The sequence below is a fragment of the Typopeltis vanoorti genome, chromosome 22 (assembly GCF_054136105.1).
Source record: "Typopeltis vanoorti isolate ZY-2024b chromosome 22, IOZ_Tvanoo_1.0, whole genome shotgun sequence".
In the NCBI taxonomy this organism is placed as follows: Eukaryota; Metazoa; Arthropoda; class Arachnida; order Uropygi; family Thelyphonidae; genus Typopeltis; species Typopeltis vanoorti.
Genome location: NC_143570.1, coordinates 78,491,255 through 78,515,464, shown reverse-complemented (window position 1 = coordinate 78,515,464; position 24,210 = coordinate 78,491,255). Strand labels below are relative to the sequence as shown.

General features: G+C 35.4%; 1 protein-coding gene across 5 annotated transcripts in view; it reads left to right on the top strand.

Moving 5' to 3' along the window:
- The window catches only part of LOC150094505 (monocarboxylate transporter 12-like), a 191,830-nt gene that overhangs the window by 21,578 nt on the left and 146,042 nt on the right, over window positions 1-24,210 (top strand). Inside the window, exon 1 of one of the 5 annotated variants that reach the window (XM_090411882.1) lies at window positions 14,439-14,507. The exons of 3 other annotated variants lie outside the window; for them this stretch is intronic. The gene's annotated coding sequence lies outside the window, so the exon portion shown is untranslated. Of the gene's footprint in view, window positions 1-14,438; window positions 14,508-17,113; window positions 17,235-24,210 lie in introns of those variants that run through there. One more of the 5 variants, XM_090411881.1, reaches the window with a different exon arrangement.

Genomic DNA, 24,210 nt, shown 5'->3' with positions numbered 1-24,210 from the left:
CTTATACATTCATATCTGACTAGATCAGCACCTTATGAAAGGTGACCTTTCATAAGGTGCTGATACTTGTTACCTTGTACTTGATACCGTTATTGTATCTACTTCTACTTGTTACCACCCTACTCATCAACTGTAGCCAGTATACTGTATTGTCTTTATAATCTTGACAATGCATTTCCTTTAAAGCTTTACATTGCTGTGTAATATCATCCCTAAATCCCTCACTTCATCCACTTTAAGTATAATACAGCCTACTAAAGTAGCTTTACATCTTTGCATTCCAAAATACAGTATTTCATACTCTGTTCATTTCATCCAGGTGTATAATTCTAATTCCACATCAGTTTCGTTCCTTATCTCTTTAACTTTGCATTATCCTCAGATAATTTTATATTTTAAACCACTCACAATGTCATTAACATATAAAGTTAAACATTAGTGACTCGAGCACCGAACCATGTGATACCCTTCTCATCACATTACTTTTCTAGAACACTGCTGCCACGTGCACATCTCGTTGATTTCTTTTAGACATATGGTCTCCTATTCACACCCGTAATCTATTAGTATTCCCATTTTAGCATTCATCATTGTAATCTAATAATAGTTTTCAAAATTCCGAAAATAACAAGATTGTTTTTTTTTTTTTTTTTTGTCTCTAATGCCACCGTCGCCTTAAAATGTAAGCAATTGTCTAAAACAAACTGCTCCGAAAAATTCATGGCCTTCATAGAAAATCATGATCATATCAACGAAGTCTATCCCTACCCAAACTATTATCATAAAAATGGAACACTATTCAATAAAAACGTCTATGATCCCTCAAGACTTGGATGAGAAATTACACAGTAAATATATTGTCCAAGTCGCAGATGAAAAATGCCCCCCCCCTCCTCCCGCTGCAAGCCCACTCAGAGCAAAAATGCGGTATAAGTTTTTTTTAATCCTCTCTCGTGTATGAGATTTAATATGAAGTAATTATGTGTGGGATATATATATATATATATATATATATATATATATATATCTTTTTGATAAGATATTATTGCTGGGCGATATTTATATTTACCCACTCAGCTGGAATGACTATATTACATAATTGTAATATAATCTATAAAAAGTTTATTTCGAAGCGAAATTTAAGATAAGACCACATGACCCTGTTTGGAAATCATAGTAATTGCATAACTCAAACCGAGGTGAATTATAAAAGTATAGTCTTTTTCTTCTTCTTCTTCACTACATTAAAAAAGTATTTGAAAATTATGAATTGATTTCTTAGTATTCTTTGTCCAGCCTGATATAATTAGTGTGCTATCGGTAAAAGCTTGAATATAGTTAATCATTCAGTCACTTTTGTTTTTATCAATTAGTTTTTTTACGTGTCGGTATCCTGTTCGGAGAATTAAAAAATTAATAATATTGAACTACTAATTCAGCTGGTGAGATTGTAGCAAAAACTGATCAACCTTTGCAAATCCAATCGCTAGTTATTTGTATTTCTGTTTTTACCATTCTCGACTTGATTTTTATCATTAATTGTTATATCATTAATAGCAAAGCCAACTTTCCCCTGCTTGTTATATATCAGTTATCTTGAAATATTTATATTCTTTCTCTAACTTAGAAATGTTTTAAGCCTACTCAGTCATGGTTGAATAGAGTAGTTTTTGGCAAAATCTTTAAATTATAAAAGTCAGTCTAAGAAACTAATGCAATCATAAGACTTAATGGGCAAAATAAATTAGCAGAAATCATGTGACTATCTCGTTGGAATTGCCATATACATTTGGTAATCTTGCTAAAAAAAAAACAGTACTGTAATAGTCTCCATTGGAGGGCTATATCACAGCGGAGGACTGTGATTCATGAATAATAAATATCGACTTTCTATTCGTCGTTATTTATTTTTCTGTTTGCGTTGATCTGTTTCAGTCTGGCTACCAGTTTATGTCATTTGCTGCCGCTGTCATTGGCATGCTTTTGTGTTGTATTTGTCAAATTCGTCAAGAGCAAGTCTGCCTGTTTCGGAAAATGCCTTGTCACCTCCGTCAAAAATTCGCAACTTACCCTTCTGAAAGAAGTCTGATAAAATCTCGCATTATCCATCGCATTTCAAACTACATGTCTTCCGCAAACAAATAACGTCTGTCAAACCACTGCATCCGTGATCAAGTTAAATATTAAATTTTGCATATGTTTTTAATTATTTCTTCATATTTGGAAGGAAATAACTTCAGATTTCTGATTGATATCTGATTTTATAAGCTTTTCCCTGTTGCCCGTTAGTATCAGTAGTGTTTATGATTATTATTTGTGTTGATTAAAAATATAAAATCGCGAAGTTCCAAATAAATAAATATTACTATTAATTATTGCTGTCTGATATATCAGCAATGTATACTACAGGGAAGCTAAAGAATCAACCCTCCAGGAGAACGTATATATGGAGATCTCTCGTAGGATAGATCTCACTTTCCCACATCGTTGATAACACCTAAAATCTCCAAGTGAAACAGATTTCTCTTCTTGAGCCAACTTAACCTCTAGCTTTTATGGGCACAAACACATCGCACATCCATAGCCTCTTGTGGGATGAAGTGGAACATTACTTGACAAATCGTCCCTGAAGGCCATAATACTCATAAAACCCAAGTCGTGCATGAATAATGGAAATTAATTTTCCGATGAATCTTGCAGGAAGTACGTGGACTAAATTCGCCTGTCTGGTTGGGCTAGTGGTTAGTGTATCCGCTCACCAAACAACAGGCTGTCAATAGGAATCCTCCCTGGGCATGGATGTTTGCGATTATTTTTAGGTGGGAGATGAATTTCACCGCCCGTGTGAGACCGGTCTTGCTTATTGGAGGCCTGACGTTGCTTGAAAAAGTTCCATGTTCCATGCTTGTGTGTAGAACAGTGTTTTTAGATTATGTAAAAAATAAATAAAATACAAAATAGATATAAAATTAACAAAAACAGAAAAAAAATAGCCCATCAGTGTACTATGATAATGTACTGTAGTTTATGATAAAGGAATAAAACGTCCGTCACTATAGGATAAACTGAATATAAATACTGTAATTTTATTACACAGTACTTATGAAGTTATGTAATCATTGTTAAAGAAGTAATCAAATAGGAACCATGTTAAACTTAGTTCTTTACTTCATGCAGATAATATCATCCAAGTTAAATACTCGTTTATATTGTGACAAATTTGATATGGAAATCAGCAATCCCTGCGTCCTTAACTGCTGCCTCACGTCACTCAAAAATCATCTGGCCTACTTTGTTATCAGTTTTATGTGCTTCACAATTAGCACATACTCCAAAGGTTCATGTTTCCTTAATTTTGGAGGTGAGTGACCAGAAGTGGGAAGGTCAGCTGTCCTTTAGACTACTCTGTGTACTGATAGAGATTGATATTTCTTAAGGGCATTCTTCATAATTCACTTGGAAGTGACGGAAATTGCAAATCAATCCGTTGTATAGTTGATGAATCGTTTCTTTATAATTTCTTGTGTCCACATTTGTAGAAAGCATTTCAGTATTGACCTAAATTTTATTGAGTATTAATATTTCTGGTGCTTATTTGTGGCTTTGTCAGGAATAGAACTAAGCAAAGCGGTTAATAATCCTATTTACCTTCCAAATAAGCTCCTAACGTTATGTTAGGTGCTTTTCATAGAATGTGGAAACAGCTGGCTGTTGTCTGTCTACCAGTGCTGTCTGTTTATCAGTTTTGCGAATGTAATCGAGTCAGTATGTGAGCTGACATTCTCGAAAACCTTGCGACACTTGCATTTCCGTTGGAAAGATCTGAGTTTGAATCCCGTCTAAGACTAACCTATGCCAGTGCTTTTCATCTGAAGGTGAGTTGATATTTTTTTCTAATATTATTCATGTCATTCCCACCCACGGAAATTTGTCAACCTATAGCACATTAGTACCGTCGATGGGCTAAATATTTGTTTTACATTTTAAAATTAATTTTTGTAATTTTTTATTCATTTCTACCTGGTCCGGAAACCCTGCCCTACAGGCCAAACATGGAACTTTTTCAAGCCACCATTTCAGTCCTCCAATAAGCGTTATCAAGGTCATCCAACCACATACGGAGGTAGCAGAGTTTTTCATCCTCCAAAACAAAAAATCGGCCGAGCACACACAAGTACCAGACAAAATGTACTGCTTTCATAGTATTAGTTGCTGCCCCTGACCCAGTCTATGAGATAATAATAATAATCGTATGATGGCCGTGAGTTCCCTTTATGGGGAGGTACGGCACCATCTCAGTCCCCACAAATTTTATCCTGGCTCCGGAACCGGCATAGCTGACGAATCAGGCCTATGGCTGGGTCAGTATTCCTGACTGTAATCTGTGTGTGTTCACGTGGTCAGTTTGCCTGCTTGCGGGATGAAAAACACCAGATAAACTGGTGGGAAAAACCCTGCTGTCCACGCCCAAGACCGGCTAACTTGGCTATGGCTACGGAAGATCCTTAAGCTCCTCGCGTCGTCGACGGAATTGAACCTAGGACACTCCTTCCCCAGGCATATGGTTGCGAAGCGCATAGCCACTAGGCTAACCGCGCGGACAGTCTATGAGATGAACTGTCGCGTCACTTCGATCTTGGCTAAAGTTTGTCATTTCAGTTTAGCCTAAATTCTGTACTTTAAACTATGATTTGGATAAAACGTGTTTTTGATATTATGGAATTATATCATACTTCTCCACCTGTCCTATACTTTTTTTTTTCAGTCGGTTTTTGTTATTTAATATTTTTTTGTTATGTTTATTTCAAAGCTATCTCAACACAGTGCTATGTGGTTAAGAGGTATGTTGTCTAAATCACATTACATAACGCGAGGATCTTTTTCTAGACCTTTTCAATCGAAGCTGAGTGAGGATTCTTTCTTCAGAAAATTGTTTGCCTGTTTGCTGGAGAGAAGGGGGAAAAAGGGAGAATTAAAAAAAAACCTCTCAGAAACATATGCAATCGGACAAATGGATCCTACATTTTTTGCCTTTCACTTATGCCCAGTAGCAAGGTAAAGTTGCAAATAGCAAGATTAATTTGCTACTTATATATGTTTCTCACTGGTCAGAAAAATGTTTTATAGCTTTTTAGCAGTTGGTGAGCCTCCGTAGCTCAGTCCGTATAGACGAAGCCCTTTGGTCGAAAAGACCTGCGTTCGATTCCCGTCAATGGCGTGAGGAACCTTTATCTTGTCTCTTTCGACTAAAGGTGAGCTAGCTGGTTTCATAAAGAAATATGTTTTTTTTTTTTTTTCACCAGGAAACTCGTAAAAACTCCAGGAAACTTTTTCTTCCCTCAGAAGAAGCAAACCGGCCCCGTGAACACACATGGATTACAGTCATGAATACGTCCCAGCCATATGCCGGTCCCGAGCCCAGATAAAATGAGGGGGGGAGGACAATGATGAACTACCCTCTAAAAATCTCACCAGGAATACTTTATGGGTAAAAACATAAAAAAGTTACCTACGGTCGAAATCGACTGAAAGGGAAAATAGTCAATCAGCAGTTACTAATGATATCTAAGCTGAATACGATTGTTGTACTAGCTACAACCAAGAATTGAAGCAGAGTTAGGTAGATGTTAGTTGTCCTGGCATCTCAGATTTTTTACCATTCAGAAACATCAAATCTGGCCAGGGCACGCATGCAGTTGGCAGATGTAATGCAATCGCCTTATGATTTAGCTGCCTCGGCATAATCCTGAACAACATCTCTTACGCCGTTTTTAAACAACCGTATCGCTAACTTAAGGTTACTTAAACATTCTTGAATGCTAATAATGTCAGATTTTTTTCTGATATCTTAATACTTTTGATGACACTGATGCCCCTAGCAGATTTGATGGCCTACAAAGGCCTATAGAAACTGTCTGATATCTAAGTATGGTATTGATATTAATGTCATCCGTTCACTCTTCTAAGTTTTTTTTTTTTTTTTCAGAACACCGCTATCAGGAGTTCCTGTTTGGATCAGCTGTTTTTTTACCCTGTTATGTTTTTATCCATATGTAAAAAAATCGACTGAACATTTTTATATGCTGCTGTTTGTATATTTCGGTTCATTTCACTTGTTTCCGATTGCTTGCATTTATTTAGTTGGTTCCCCGCAATACTAGCCTTGATTGTAATGTTGTTAACTTTACATATTTCACCTAAGTTTGAATTCCATCTGTGATTAGTACGGTTTCGAATTATGCCGAAGCAACTTAGGCTGTGAGGCCAATGTATTATAGTTGATAATTACGTTTGTTCTTCTGGGCTGTTTGACTCTTTTGAGGAATGAAAAAGTAATTTCTTAGGAGAAAAAAGCTTGTCACATACGTATGAGATCGACTAAATCATCTTCATTTCAAAATTCCTTATAAAGGTCCTTCGCATTCTAGATCGGATTAGAACCCACGTCTTTCAAATCAAATAGGTCGTCAGCACCCTGAGCTAGGAAGAATCTTAGGACTCGAAGAACATATAGTGACTTTCCACTGAAGATGAATTAGTTGACTTCATAGAATGATGGCAAATAGTTTTTGTTGAGGAGTTGTGGTTTGCACCATAAAACAAGCATTTCTTCTCTGGTCCTTAACTGCAGCAGCGTAATTCAAGTTCTTTCGTACCACAGTTTGCGAGAACTAAGCGATTTGTCTGCTTCGGTTGGCATAACTTCAATTTGTGTTTCGTCTACTTCACGAAGAACCTTTATATACAGTATATAAGCTTTTCGACAGGTGAATTAGTTGGTCTTATACTGAGGCAGTAGGGTTTTCACATGCAGAACTGACCTCCTAAGTTACTTGACCATAATTGTAAGCGAACTTAATTCTGAACACTGGTTTGCCATCTTAACACCCATGTTTAAGTTAAGGGAGGCATCAGCTCATTATTATTTTTGTTGTTGTTGTTATTATTATTTTCTTCTTATCCATGTTCACATTTTTTTTATTGATGTTTTGTTACCACAGATGTTCTGTATCAAATTGCTTACGAAATTTTTTACAGCAGCGATTTATATCGAATGATGATTCCGTCTCTTTTTGACTCACATTAGATATAAATCTAAATCATTAGGCGATAATCATCTGCACGAGGAATAACTTTGTCGTGTGTTTTCTATTTGATTACTTTATCTTCAATAATGAAATTTCATTATTTTGTACAGTCATGTGTGGGGAGGATGAAGTAATCAAATAAGAACAAATGGTGAAGTGTAACTTTGAGGTATTGCCACGTGTGTCGTATTATATTGTTTGCATTACAAATTTCGAAGTTATTCTAATACCATATCATATATCTTTTCAAGAGATACTAAACATAAATCGAGATCCTGTTATATATCCATCATATATCGAGATCCTGTTATGTATCCATCATCGTTTGTCTTAAAGTAAAAATCTGATCTTAATAATCTGTTTTAGACTGAAGTTTTCAATAAATCTTTCTGGGAACATGTTAAGGAAACTACTTCATAATTATTACATTCACACAATACAATTGTATGGATTCAATTACCTGACCAAGCCTTTTAAATTTTGCGTGATGTAGCTATTATGAAATTTTTATATCTCTATTCTTTCCACATATCATATATTCCAGCTGTCATTCCACACTTTATGTTCTAATAGTTTTTTTTTTCAACTTCCTGTGTTGAAATTACCTATGACACCACCTCGATATATATATGCTACTATTCCTCCAGTTTCTTTTAACCATGTAAGACCTAGAGCAGCCACTGGCCAACACCCACACGCTGTCCAGCTTCAAACACACTGAGCTAACTTCTCGTCATCTTCCTTCATTCTCCCTGTCAGTGCCGTAACGAGGGCGTGGCAAAAGAGGCGCCCGCCACGGGCGAAACTAGGTTTGGGGCGCAAAACATAAAAAATAAAAATAAATAAATAGAGATAAAAGTCCGCTATTTTTTATTGTATTTTTAAATTTCGGCAATACACCGCTTTAGAAACAAATTCTGCAACACACTGCAACTCATTTTGACGGGGTTAATAGTAAGTATTTAACATACTGCATTTAGTAAAATTTAACTTGTTACAATTTTCAAAATTTTTGTCATTTCATTTTTGGGTTAGGGGGTGCAAGTTAGACACTTGCCACAGGCGCTTCATACCCTCGTTACTGTACTGCTCCCTGTATACGATTTCAGCTAATTCCTCTTTTGTGATCACTCCATTTTACTCATCTACATTTATTCTGACTTTATTATATAATAGTACTTAATTATTTTCTAATTTCTCTTATTTTCATACTTAAAGTTCTTTCTCATATTTCTGGAATTACCCACATGATACTTGGAATGAAAAGATCACTATAATAAAGTAGTCTGGAACGACCAAGGTGACTTCTAATAACTGTCCAACCAATTAAATAGGCATTCAGCAACATCCTATTCAGCTGTTACTGCCTTCTCCAATAAATTGCAGGGTTAAATTCATTACTCAGCATCAATTTATCTTAAATAGCAACTTGAAGACGGTCTTGTTATGTTTTTGTCTTCTCCCATTTCTTTCAACCTCTCTCTCCTCCCCCCCCCTCTCCCTCTCCCTCTTCGAATAGTAGCTGGCATCATCGCTGCATCACGATTCGGTTGACAGTGAAAGTTAAAGCCTAGACAACCAGAGAAGAAAAATTTATCTCTCTAAAGGTTAACAGTTTACGGAAATCAATTCTCACATGCCTTATCAGTCAAATATCTTCACTGGGTGGTTAGCCTACTTGGGAACTTTCAATTAAAAGCTACATTGCTATTTGAGAAGAGAACACAACTGTCCTATCACTGGGTTTCAAGTCAAATTCGTTTACGCATTATAAACATTGACCATACATTTAAACAGTCTCCTTAATTAGCTTCGGAAGAGCTTCATCTAATCTATCCCATGTTTATATAGTAATAGGAAGTCATTTATTGCATAATCTGATAATAGGGCAGTTCAGCGTGAAGGACGATGTCGCAACAGTTCATTCATTGCCTGAAATTGTAGTTTTAATACTTTTCACATAGTTACTATGTGAAAAGTATTATGTGAAAAGTACTATGTGAAAATATTTAATACTTTTCACATAGTATTTTTGTTGTTGTTAACAACAACAACAACAAAAAAAAAAAATAATAATAATAATTTCTTTTCTGACTTGGGAATTTAAAAATTTGCCATTCAGTAAAGATCCTTTCATTTTGTGAACACGACGTACAATTTCAGTTCTTACTATCCCTTCCCCTCTCACTCCTCCATATGAAGAGCTTTTTTGTATAGACCAGAATTTCTCAGACTTGTATTGGCACAGCCAATAAAGTTTGAGCTCAATCAGATCGACTGTAATATTTGCAGTATTATTGATACTGTAAATATTACAAATAATAATAATAATACAGTTTTTAATGAATTGATATACTGTATAATAAAAACTTAAGTAGATAAATGCTTATTTTTCATAACAATAAAGTTAAAATCAGTATGATCAGTTAATTGCAAACCGAGGGTTTTTAGTTAAATAATAAATAATTTAAAATTTGACTTTAGATTCGTCATTATTATCATGCTTTCAGGGATTTTGACCCAGTTGCCTGTTCCAGTCTCATTTCATCTTTTTCTTGGTCGTACCTGACTTCTACGACCACGAACTGGTGGTATCGAAGTATCTTTTTGAATAGTCAGTCTTGAACTGGCCATTCTTTCAATATGTTCAGTCCACTTCTTTCGGTCTATTTTGTCCAATACTGAGTCTATTTTTAGTTAACTTTACACGCTTCTCTCTCTCTCTCTCTCTCTCTCTCTCTCACACACACACACACACACACACACACACACACACACACACACACACACACACACACACACACACACACACACACACACACACACACACACACACACACAGAGAGAGAGAGAGAGAGAGTATAGCCTACTGTCCGTCGAAGGAATTTCATTTTCCCAGTTTCCATTCTTTTTTTCTTCTGCATAGTGATAGGATGCCATGTTGCAGGCCTATCTGTTCTGCAAATTGTTGACAAATTAGGCCATCCCAAGTCAACAATCATGGATACCATATCGAGATGGAAGCGCGGGAAGTCAACTGCAAGCGCTACCCGCAGTGGACGACCCATCACACTCACCGAACGTGACCGTAGGATGCCACAAAGGATAACGTGTAAAAACCGCCATTGTCGACCAACACGTTGAATGCGAAATATGCACACGAATATACACAAAAACATTCAGAACCGAGGCTCATAACATGGGTTTCCATGGTAGGACTTCCATATGCAAGCCTCACATTACCCGAACTAAAATGCAGCGTCATCTTCAGTGGTGCAAAGAGCATGTACAGTAGAACGTGAAAGCTTGGAAAACTGTCATGTAGCGCGACGAATCACACTGCACCCTCTGCAGAGCAGATGGAGGGGGTGGTTGTGGCGAATGCTCTGTGAACGTCTCTCACCAGAGTATATAACCCAACTATGAAATTAGGAGGTGGCAGTGTGATGGTATGGTCCTGCTTTACCTGGTTTGGTCTGGGACCTTTGTTTGTGGTGCCACGAACATTGAACTCCGAAATTTACAGTATCTGAACATTCTGGACAAAACAGCGCTTCCTACTTTTTGTTGCGTTTCTATGGAACTGACCATTGTCTCTTTCAGGAAGACAATGCCCCATGTTGTAAGGCATGGTTTTTGGACATGAATGTCACCACACCACCAGATGGTGGAATGTGATACTATTTTTGGCAGGAAATTCAATGTGGTTTGGTCAGATGAAACCATAATTGGACCAGTGTTCGTGATGTATACCTATATAAGTGACTAAAAATTATGTGAGCGATTACAAAAATTCATTTCCAGAAAAGATTAATAATTACTATTGCTGAATGTATGGCACGAAATCGAACATTATCTTAAGATGAGTAGGACAACAAAGAAACGCATAATTAAACTTTCATATAAGGCGTTAACTGAATTATGTTATGATAACCGATTTTTTTTTTATTTTTAACATAGATGAGAAGAGTCAAAGTTCTGGTAATCGCTATCCTTTATAAGTTTGCGATAAAATTTTGAAATGAGCGGATTCTGAGTTTAAATAAAAAAAAAGAAAAAGAAAAAGAAATATAGTTATTTTCTTCATACTCAACAATGAAAATCAACCGATTGCTACCTTTCTATGTATAAAAACGAAACTCTCATCTCAGCTAACGCTTGTGAAATTGGCCTTTGACCTTGCAGTCATGACTGTTTTCGCAATGGCCACTTGGTTCTTAGGTCCGATCCTGTTCTATTGTTCAGTGTCAGTGATATAAGAAGTTGTTTAGTTATAGATCACCCTTAAGCCAGTTGGGATGCCAGTATTGTGTAAGCAGTTATCAAACCACGTAGAACGCAACACCGTTATCATGAGGGAGAAAAAAAAACATACATGACGCAGATATTATTACAATTAGTAAGAGTGGTGAATGGCGTCTTGATTAGCGATAAGAAGTGGTTGACCCGCAGTGCTAGTGCCGTTTTCGTGAAAAAAAAAAAAAATATTGCGAAACGGGTGTAAAATGTGTCACAAGGTAGTCCAAGGGAGACTTTTACAAGCATCCATGCCCATTGTTGAAATCGAACCTACAACCTGTTGACTGGTGAGCAAATAGGCTCTCCACTCCACTCGACTAACCAGGTCAACTGAGTCGGTTCGCATATACATTTATTATTATTATTATTATTATTATTTGACACCTCCAGGGAGTCCAAAGACTCATCGAGGGAGAGTGTGCCAACAGCATCGAACGATTGGCCCCCTTTCAACTACTAACCGTGCTCAAACTTACTTAACTGAGCCATTAGTAGCAGAGGCTCTACCAATCGACCAACATTTATAAATCAAAATACAGTATTATAAATATTAATGTGTTGTCATTCACTTTAAAGGCAGTTTATCATCATTTTCTGAAACCTGGTGGATTTCGATTGTTAACAAACTGATTTCAATATGCTAAACTTTGGTAACCGTTTTCTAATGGATTTTGATATTTCAAGAGATTTTCAGTGTGTGTATATATGCACCTAGTGGATATCGCTAAAGATGACCTACGTGGCTCTGATCTTCTTGCACTATGAAATGAAGGGATGAAATGTATAAACCTGAGGATTCCGTAACGTTTACCAGGAGAAGTTCTGCGTAAGGGCGTGGATAAAATTGAGATGTTTGTCCTGTGATTCAATGGATCCTGATAAAAAATAAATAAATAAAATAGCATAAATCAAATTTTAAAAATTCTGTGCATCTTGTCATTTCCCAAACGAGGTGGGCATTACCCACCTCGTTTGGGAAAATTACCCACTCTACCGACGGTGCAGCACATGCATTTGCACAGGGCGACAAAATTGGCCTCAACTATACGAAAAACAAATTTAAAAAAGTCATTTATTCCTTTTCTGTTGAAACCAGACTTCAGGATGTCGTTAAATTTTTACGTAATAAAACATCATTGTACTGTATATTTTTTAAAAATCATGATCATTTAAAATAATGTATTATGCTGCGTTTAATATGGCACTGCCAGTGTTAATATCAGACGACGTGACAATAGCAGAACACCTTCTGTCTTGCATTTATTTCCGATTCCATTGTTGGCCGTGCGTTCGTTGACCTTGACCTGAGGTTAAAATACATGTATATTTATCAAAATTTCTTAATGAAAGTACAGTAAAATATTCTTAATGAATATAGAATTACAAAATTAGATTATATATAAAATTTCGGAATGATTGAGTTAATTTGAAATTTTATACGACGTGACAATAGTTTCTGTCTTCCGTGTGCGATTTTCGTTGTTTCTTATTTGCGAACGAGAATCCGACCAGTCCGCAGTGCAGTGTTATATAACAGTGATGTGATGACTGTGTCTTTTCGTGTTTTACAATGGCGTGAGCCCAGGGAATGCAGCCGGTCCTGAAGTAATCTTCAACGATACTTTTAGTGCGGATTCTGTCTTTTCCCAAGCGGCGAGCGTAGTCTTTCAAAACTAAAGCTTATTAAAACATTTACTTTCTATAATGGCCGAAAGTCGATTGGAAAGTCTTGCCATGATTTCAGTTGAACATGTAATCGGTTAGAAATTAGACTACACCGGTTAGAAATTAGAAATTAGACTAAATACTTATTTGCTTATTTAAGCAAATAAGTATTTTGCTTAAATTATTTTGCTTAAATAAGCAAAATACTTATTTGTATTTTGCGAATATGAAGGCAAGAAAAGTTTCGTTTTATTAAATAGTAGGTTTAGATTTTAACCGTGAAAATGTAAATTAACTTATGTTAGGACACGTGTTCTAAAATCTAAAAAAAAAAAATTACCAGAGTTACGTGTTTGTGATGTAGCAATTTATTCTAATGACGTGATGAGCATTACTTACATGTAAGTTAATAGCAATACATTATTTTCTTTTTTTCTTTTAACCATTTAACGGTGTTCGACGAGTATACTTGTCATTTTTTTAGAAATGACCACTTTTTGCTAAGGACGAGTATACTCTTCATGTGAAAAAAATAAATTACGCTTTGTGACAAAAATTTAAATTTTAGTAAAAATTTAAAAAAATATATATTTCTCTTATAAAGGAATCTAATGATCAATGATTTTTTTGCATTTTTTATGAAAATAATGTTGTATGCAAAACAAATAAAGTGCCACTGCACGCAATTCAATTCTTTTCTTGTGAGAACTTTGCAAACGGCGTCTAATTTTCTCCAGAAGATAATGAAGACTCCGAAAAACTTTTTAAAAAGATCGCGCAACTCACTCCTAATTTGTAGCGTTTTTTAGCAAGTCGAATCCGATTTTTTTATAAACTATAATCGTACCCCAAATTGCTATACCGTTTTCTATTTTTGGATTTTTCATGTTTTTTTAAAAAAACAATATTTTTAGGTTGTGTTGATAGTATTTGTGATATTAATGAATTTTGGAGACAATTAATCAACAATTTTTCCAAAATTGTTGATTTTTCAAATAAACTAACTTTTAATAATTGCCATTTTGTTATAATTTAATTAAAATTTACAGCAGGTGCATTTACTCTCCGTTTGACGAGTATACTCGTCTTCGTTTGATTTTAATTACACATGCAGATGCACATTTTCAGAATTAAATTCCACCGCTAAAGGGTTAATTGTCTCTCTTTCTCTTTCTATAAAAAATATAGTTTATGATCATTTTTCATTAACTTATGAATTTTCATTAGCTAATGCTATTATTTAGAATTTATGACTAGACATGTTGAAGCCTAGCTTAACATTATGGCTTTTAAGACTTCATTAAAGAATTTTTTTTTAAAGGGGCGGCAAAATATGCTATTGCAGGGGGCGACAAAATTCCTACTGCCTGCCTCTGGGCCATCAGCAATCAACTTTTTTTTTTTTTTTGACTAGGCTTTCCACTAGGCTTATATTCTTTGAAATCGTATAAATAGGTATGAATTTTATTATAAAATATTTACAGTACTATGTTTTTTTATAAATTATAAAATGCTCCATTGCTACAAAAGACTCTTCAAGTGGATTACAAATCCAGTTCATTTAAAATTATTAATAAAAAAACAAACATTAAAATAAATTATTATTTTAATGTTTGTGGAAAATACAATTTAAAAGTAACTTGCAGGAATTTTAGATACTAGTGATGGCGTTGGTGTAGTTGAGGTCGGATGTAGTTGGTGGAGACAGAGTTGTAGAGTAAGTGCCCTCTCTCGATGAGTCTTTGGACTCCCTGGTGGTGTCACGTAATAGTAATAAAATTATATCGCTGAATGATATCAAATTATTATTAAGTTCCTATACGAAACAATGGTATTTGAAAATGAAAAAAAAAAAGGATGCTAGTATAATATAAGATAGTAAATTAATTGTAAGGGTGTATGTAATAAAACACTTTGAGTCACAGGAAGATAGACAGAGCCTCCAACATTTCTGCATCAAGTTTGTTCCAGTATTTCGAATTTAACAAGGTTAACCCGAAAATGCTTCTCATATAGGTAGTTGAAAATAGCAGAAGAATTTCACAGCGTTTTTTTTTTTTTTTTTTTTTTTTTTTTTTTTTTTTTTTTTTTTTTTTATGTAAAGGATATCCTACTTTTAATCCAAGCCAAAAATGTGAATATTTCAGTCTTGAATAAATATTGAAATTCAAATGCTGTTGATATCAAAAAGTTTTTTCCCCCTTTTTCTGTCAGTTTTATCAGTCATTGCTACAAAAGACTCGTCAAATGGATTACAAATCCAGTTCATTTAAAATGATTAATAAAAATTAATAAAAAAACAAGCATTAAAATAAATTATTATTTTAATGTTTGTGGAAAATACAATTTAAAAGTAACTTGAAGGAATTTGAGATGTTCTTTAATATTATTTAACAACTTGATCTACTTATTTATTTATCATGCTTTCGACGCAGTCTTGAATTGTGTAAAAAACAAAAACAAAACACGTTGTATTTACTCCTTGTAATGATAAATTGAGTTCGTTTGTCTTCGAAATAATATCTAACAAATGAGCTAAATTCTGACGCCATATTTGAACTATTTACGTCTACTGAGATGAAAATGATCATCCATGGAAACACTTTGTAGTAATCACTTTGTAATAATCAAAAGTAATCATTTTGCCCCTTGACCACCGTCTAATATTTATGTGTTAAAAGGTTTGCATGCTCACCGTCCATTTCTTTAATAAAGAAGTGACTAGCCTGAAACTTTTTAGCATCAATTTTTTAAAGTTAACTATCTGACAACGTCCGCAAATTTTCCTTCAAAACATGAGTTAATTAAATTATTCTAAACAATTATATTCTCTGTTTAGAATATTGGCAACAAAACAACATATTTCTCTTCCCTTTATCCTCATTCAAGTAAAATGCAAATAAAATAGCTAGATTAGAAACACCCTTGGTCTCACCTAATTGAAAAGCTTAAAGTATACGTTTTCTCTCCCTTTCTGTAATAATGTATTCGACATTGTCCGCCATGTTATGTATTTGGCGAAACTGCTATTGGAATCGTATCGTATCTCATTTCTTAGGCAAATTATCACCAACCTACAATATCTTTTCTTTTTTCTTTTTCTTTTTTTCACACAGAAAATCATTTCTATAGCACGTGCTTCACTCTTATTACTCCATAAGCTTTCTAAGTGCCTCAAGTGCTTTTTTCGTTATCATGATTTCCAAGTGATATATACGAATCGATATTAAATGGTTAAGAGCTTGCAATTTCCGCTTAAAAAATTAACTGGCTTTTCTGCATAATTTTCATGCTTTGATTCTAAATGACGAGGCAAGAGGGAAAGTTTTGAACGTGAGCATTTCATCGCAAATGACATATTGCGGATATCGACATTTCTGTTGTCCGAGAAATGAAAAACCAAATTTAATGTAATTTTCACTATATTTCTTCTTTTTTAACATTCGTTTTCATGCTAATATCTTGAACATATTTTATGTAGTATTTGAGAATTTTGATGCAAGAATAAATTTTACAGATTTTTTGAAAGTCATCATGAGACGAGTTTGAGGGTGATAAACTTGCGTTTCAACATTGTCGTTCTTTAGGCTTCCAGTCTCTTCCAACGGTCTATAATGTTTTCTTACATGGTAGTGTCCATAGCATTTCATAATAATAGTCTATAGTATTTCTGACTTCGCAGTATTTTTAAACTTTAAAAATACTACGAATAAGTCAGATTAAAAACAATTTAATTCTTCATAACCTTCAAAACAACACTGTAGAGCGCGGCGCAGCCACATTAGCAACTTACTAGAGTTGGTCCGACACATACAAACTATGCGATACATATCATCAAACTCTCACCTTATGTCCTGTTGCGCATGCTCGTTGTTCGGGCGCGTAACCCGAACTACAACTAAATATAATTTTGAACCGAACCGCGTAAATTAATATTAACTGTTTTATAGTTTTAAAAAATATATCTATGTAAATATAAGCTTACGCTTTTACAGAATTTTTAATGCAAATCCACTGGAATGCCTTCACAAATACTTGGGTTTATTTCCAACCACCAGTTGGGAACATTGGCTCTAGATCAGATTCTTTGGAAATCGGTTGGCAGCTGTTCTCCACTTGCATTATTGGAAGATTAGTGCGATCTCTAACCGATAGTCGTAGACGAAAACACTCGAGGATGAGGTAAGCCATGACTGCTGCCATCTAGTGTTCCTAATCCTAATAAGTATTTTCTGAATTGCCAAGTTAAAAATTGAGGTTTCTGATAAGGACAAAAATGCTACTTATTCTCGTTTAAGATCAACTAACCTCACTGCCATCAACAAGCGACGCCACCCACCACCAATATTATTTTTTGCTCTTTGGCCGATTTACCTGCATGCTGGATGAAAAATTCGAGTTTCTGGGAGAAAAAACCCCGCTAACATAATATGTTTGTAAAATATTAAGCATTTTAAAATTAAATTTAAAATTACCCCTGGTTCTCATCTTATCCACGTTGATATTTTCTCCCTTCCCTTCTTAACTTAGCAAGTTGTCAATTGTCAAATATAGTGCATGAATGGAGCAAGTTCTTATGAAATAGATGGTTTCGGTTGTCAGGCTGCACATTGTGGACCTTTTCATATTAAATACTAATAGCAGATATTTTGATATACAATGTTTGATAATTTACCAAAACCTGTATACACACACGCACAAAGTTTAGGCACGCCTACTCAGAGGGTTTGATAGAAAGCTTCCTCTGCCTTCTCATCTCTATTATCCATGAGCACTTGTACCGATCACGGCCCTACCAAGATACCGTAAGGCGGATGTGACCGCCAACAACTAGTTATCTATATTCTGACGTGAAAGTTTACACAATGTAGCCTACTTAATGCTCATGAATTTTTCTTTAACTCTCCAGACGACGCTTCCTGAGAAAGACATAAACTTTAGGTCAAAACATAGTTCGTTTATAAGACGAGGGCTGTAATACTTATTGCAGAAACCACTTTCAGCTTTAGAAGAGAAGGTAGTAGTTGTTCAGACGTCGTCAGAATGACAATGTGTTTATAAAGTTTTGTCAGGTGAGAGCTTACATTTTAAAAGTTTATGTGCAATTCATCCTGCAGCAGGATGCAATGTCAAACATATTCCTTATTTATTTAGAATCGATGTGTAGCAAATAATCATAACACTGTATTATTGCAAATATATCAGCTGTTTTCATTAGTACTGTCTGGTAATTATTGATCACAGATGGTCGTATTGGGCAGATAACAAACTTCCACTTTGCCAGTTGAAGATATAACAGTGTTACTTACAGCTGAAAAGGAAAGCTGTTTTTTTACTAACTTTGATTAGTGCCATTGAAAATATTCGATGTAGACGCTACTTACTGAGAATAGCATTATGTTCAAACTAATTCTCAAGTTATAGTAACCAGAAATACCTAAACGCTTGTGTTTTCTTATACGCAGGGGCGGCTCGTGCATGGGCACTGCGGAACTGCAGCACCCCTAATTTTTCTCGATATAATATATAAATATATTTATTAATTTATTTATATTTGCTTGTAATGTTTTTTTATCATCAACAATCCTATACAATTCTCTTATTTTGTATAAAAAATAATAAAAATCCATCTTGTAGCACATAGGAGGGCGAAGGACGCTAGCAGCACTGTGTTTACCACAGTGACATATTGCTACGCGCGCAAGCATTTGCACGTCATAGTAAGATGCGAGCTATTAGCTAATGCGGCACTGTCCGTCGCGCAGTTCCGCTGTTGTGTTCGTTGCGCTTATCATGTTTACTCCGTCTCTTTAAATATTTGGACATTACAATTTAAGGATTTAATTGTAATGTCCAAAAATTGTAAATCCATTCCTTTAATTACAATTAAAGATATATGAATTTTATCGATAATAAACAATATTTTTTCATGTTTAATTTTTTTTTTTAATTTTTACCATAAGTTTGATATTTTATCCAAACACATATACACTGTACTTACAGTGTGTATGTATATTTCGAAAGTTGCAGCACCCCCACGATTTCAAGCCACGAGCCGCCACTGCTTATACGATTTCTATTCACGCAAATTTGTATGATACTAAAATTTGGCACATTTTTAGTATCATACACAGGCTGAGTGATAGATAATCCAGAAACCCTGCTTTAGAGACCTAAGTCGATACAGTTTTTAAATTATTTCAGACTTCCATTAAGCACGGTGGTGATCGATGAGAACCACTATCATCTAGAGACATTGGCAAACATTCATGCCACAGTAGTACAATTCTATCCCAACCTTGTAGGCTGATTGAGTAAAGACGCTGACCACTAGGCCAACCATGCCGGCAGATGTTGCTGTTACGAATATATTCTAGTTTCTCAGCTTTTCTAGCTCGGCAGCATTCTGATTAGTTCAAATTTTCGGAAAAAACATTTTGTCATTGCGTGTGCGTGTGTGTATGTGTCATATTTATATCTCAAGAGAGAGAGAGCATTGATGAATTGATGTTGGCAATCACTGACTGTTCGTCAACTCAAATTAACAGGTTTCCTCAAAATTATTCAAGATAAAGTTCGTGTATGATATAAATCGCAATTCAGTGGCGATCGTTGTGTTCACCCAGTGGTACAGAGAAAGATAGGAGTTTTACACGCAGCATATTGAAAGCTGTTATCCAGTGCTTCAACTACATTCGAAAGAGGTAACGATTTTGCTACGGATTCATTCATTTCCTTACACTTAAGAATTTCCTATGCAACAGTGTAGTTTGCCAGTGGCCTAATATGGAAGGTTTAGTTTTCGGAATATCACACTAGGAAGGTGCCAATTTAGCTACAAAAAAAAAAAATAATAAAATAAAATAAAATAATAAATTAAAAAATAATAATATATATATATATCTATATATTATTATTATTATTATTATTATTATCATTATTTCCATCCCTCCCAAATTGGCCAAGGTTCTTAGGAAATACAATATACGGACTTTATTCACACCTCTACCGAAACCCCGCTCCTTACTGAGCCGACTTAAACCTAGACATTGTAACCTCAAGTATCCCGGCGTCTACTAGATTTTGTGCAACCGTCATAAGCCATACTTTGGCCAGACAGAGAAATCCATTGAATTACGCATCGAAGAACATCAGAGGGACATAAATTACGAAGAACGCGAGCCATGTTCGTTTTCCGCAAATTCTACTGAAAACCACACCCATCCAGTTCTATGGGACATAGAACTGGATGGGTGTGGGTCTACGTTGTTACGATGAACTAGAAAGAAAGATAGCAGAATGTAAAGAAATCATCCTTGATTCTATACATCTCAACAGCAACCTAAGTTATAACCTGTCTGACTATCATTGTGCTGCTATCCAATATTGTCATACAAGAGATTTTGAGCGCACACGTACGCCCAAGAATGAGGTCAGAGAGAGAATGTTTTTAAATACACAAATGTCAACGCATTAACATTGAAATGTATATGCTAACTTTTTTTGTGCTGTTTAGAGTTATTTCCTTGGTTCTTGTTGGTTATTTCTTTTATTTTTTGCACCTGAAGATGTCTGTTAAAGACGAAACTAGTCGTGCCACTAAAATTTGTTTTTTTACCTCTTGTCTCGGTTTCCCAGTTATTTAATCCTAAAAAACGTATTTCAACCGAGTAAACCAGTCTTACACACACACACGCGCGCGCGTAGTCATCCCTCCACTTACATCGGGTTTCCGTTCCATCCGGCTGGACGTAAGTCGATACATTAAATCAACAGAGTTATAGGGGTTAGGGACCTAACCGTAATAAGAATACTGTCATTTTCATTTTTAAACCGTATAAAACTGTACTGTACTATGCGTTGCAATACAGTACTGTACTATGCGTCACTGCCACTATAAATTAGGAGAATAATCACCGAAATCTTCCTCCACCATCACATCTTCATTACCTTCCCTATGTGAAGGAGCAGGCTGCTGTTCTTCTGATGCAACCTTTGTTTTTTTTATGAAAATGTCTAATGTGGTTTGCTTATCTCTTTCAACGAGGGATATTCTTTTCTTCTTCTTTTCATCATAAATTTGTTTATAGCAAGCAAACGCATCATGTACCTTCCTTTCTACTAATAAGTAACGTTCAACATTGGGATCCATGTCTTCAGCCATTTTGAGAACATCGCTAACTGAAGAGAAGATTTCTGCAAGATTCTTCACTGTGAATTGCTTAACTAGCTCTTCTTGTTTCTCTTTTCGCTCTTCTTCTTCTGCAACACGTTGTTCCTCCACTTCGACCAATTCTTCATTGGTCAGCTCTTCAGGGGCACATTCTGTGGGTTGAACTATGTCGTCATTATCATCACTCATTCGAGATTGAGATTGTTTGTTAGGCCCACTATTTCTTCGTTCAATTTACAGAGGTCTTCATTTTTTTCAAAACTTCCAAAAGCGTGCACAGACTTTTTTAATGTATTTTTCCATATGCCACTCATACATTGAGAGGTCACTTCGTCCCAAGCCACAGCAATATTTTTAATAGCATGATAAATATTGAATGCTTTCCAGAATTGCACGAGAGTCTGATCATTTCCTTCGTTGGCAGAAATGGCTTGTGAAAACGTTGTTCGTAGATAATAAGCTTTAAACTCCCTGCAATAATTCTCTGATCCATTGGTTGGATCAGTTAAGCAGTGTTTGAAGGAAAAACCTGACCTTGATCTAGGGGTGAAGATCACCGATGTAAGGGGGAGACCTGGAGCATTATCTAGAGTTAATAATTAATAGTTAATTTTAAATTCTACATTTTCTTTCTCACAATAGCTTTCCAATTCACTTGCATAACAATTGATTGACGCATCCTCAAACAATTTTTGAGTCATCCACGACTTCTTATTGCTCCGACAATGAATTGGAAGAGTATGCTCCCTAACAGAATCGTAATACGCTCTTTAAGAACTTTGAAACAAGGCATAGATTTTAGCTTTTTTGTGGATGAATGTCCGCTCGGGCATTCTTTTCCAAAACAAGTAGGTCTCATCCATATTAAATATTTGCTGGGGCAAATAATTTTTCTCTATAATAATTTTATCAAATTTCTCCACAAGCTCCTTGGCAGCCTTCTCATCGTCACTTACAGAATCACCATACATCTTCCATTATGCAGCGCAAAACGCTGCTTGAATCTCATGAACCAACCAGAAGAAGCGTTGAATTCGTAGTCGTAATCGGGTTCCGCTTTCTCCTTCAACATGTTGAAGAGACTCAGTGTGCCTTAGCGGTTATGGTCCTAGTGCTAAGGGGTATGCGCTTTTGGTTCAGGCCCTATATCCATGATGCAAATAGCTTTTCCGCATCACCGACAGGACCTTGTCGTTGCTTCGTCACTATTGCAGATTTAATGGAAGCAGATCCTTTCACAACCTCTACGATTTTATCTTTATTTTTCAAAATGGTCGTCACTGTAGAAAGAGACCATCCTAAGTCATTTGCGATCACATTGACGAGCTTACCAGCTTCATGTTGCTTTATAACTTGTAACTTCGTTTCAAGATCAGTTGCTCGCCTCTTTTTTTGTGATTCTTCACTGAGTTTTTTGATGGGCGTGTAGGGGGCCATGTTGCACAAACTATCGCAAAATATTTAACGATAAATACACAAATAACCTATTTCTCAAACACAAAATCAACAGAGGAACTATTCAAGACACGTGCCAATTGCCACTGCACATGATGCAATGTTGCTAAATAGAAACCTTTTTACCTGAGTTTCCCAGAAATAATATCCATAACTTTTTACTTGATGCTCGCTGGCTTCTTGTTCGAAAGTACAGTCGAAAATGTTCATTCCCTTATAGGATCACGGACGTAAGTTGAGGGATGACTGTATACACACACACACACACACACACACACACACACACACACACACACACACACACACACACACACACACACACACACACACACACACACACACACACACACACACACACACACACACACACACACACACACACACACACTTATAAACTTATATACTTGTATATATAAACTTAAAAAGAATATTTAGTGCATAATAAATTTATTATATAATAAAAAAATCCAGAAAACCTATCAAGTTCGTCGTCAGTAAACGTTAATATTACATATATGAGTAGTGGTGCGTGCACGTCTCCTACTGACCATATGATTGTTTCCGAGTGAGTAAGCTCAAAAAAAAAAAAAAAAAAAGGGACAGTTTGGTGTCTGTCCCGTCAGCTTTTCTGAGAAAAACGGGACACAGGTCTAAAAATCGGGATGTATGATAATTGAAGCTGGCTTGCACGAACTGATTGCTAAATTTTCAAGATTTTTTTCCGAATCCTTTTTCTAACAGTATAAGGGACTAAAACTGCACGCACTTAAATGTGGTCGTGGCTTTTGGTCAAATAAATTTATATGGTGAAACGGAATATCTTTCAGGAACGAGCTTATTTCGGCTCCTTTTGTACTTTCTTTTGTACTATTCCTCCTAAGGGAGATGATCCCCGTAGGGATCATCTCCCTTAGGAGGAATATTATTTTTCAATAAACAACCTCTTGATTTTGCCTGGGCCACGTCTTCTTCACGTTCCCATGCTCGACGTCTGTCAAAGATTTCACGTTTCTAGAAATATCGTGAACCTAATATGGTCATTACTCTAAGAAGAAGCCCCAGGCAAAATTAAGCAGCAGATGTTGCTGATAATCGAATTCGTTTATACTTTCGAGGGGAGGGGTAAATTCTGCTAATAAAGACAGCCTGGTGCGTTTATTTTTTGCTTTATTTTATTTTTTCTCTCTCATTTGTATAGGTTGTTGAAGGTTTACCAGCATAACCCTGTATATATCCCCAATGGTCACCTGACAATGTTTCTGCTAAACCATCCAAAATATATTTTGATGACGTAATTATTAATGTTACTGTAGTTTAAAAAAAATAAATAAATAAATAAATCAGGCAAACGCCTCCAGTGACCATATTTTTTCGGAGAAAATAAAGGACAGGTTGCGTTTATTTGTTTCACTAAAACTAAAAAGCTTTATAATATTTATTATAAAATATAAACATACACATAGCATTTTAAACAATCATATTATTACTTAAAAAATTAATTTTGATACTTTTCACAAGAATGAACTTTTT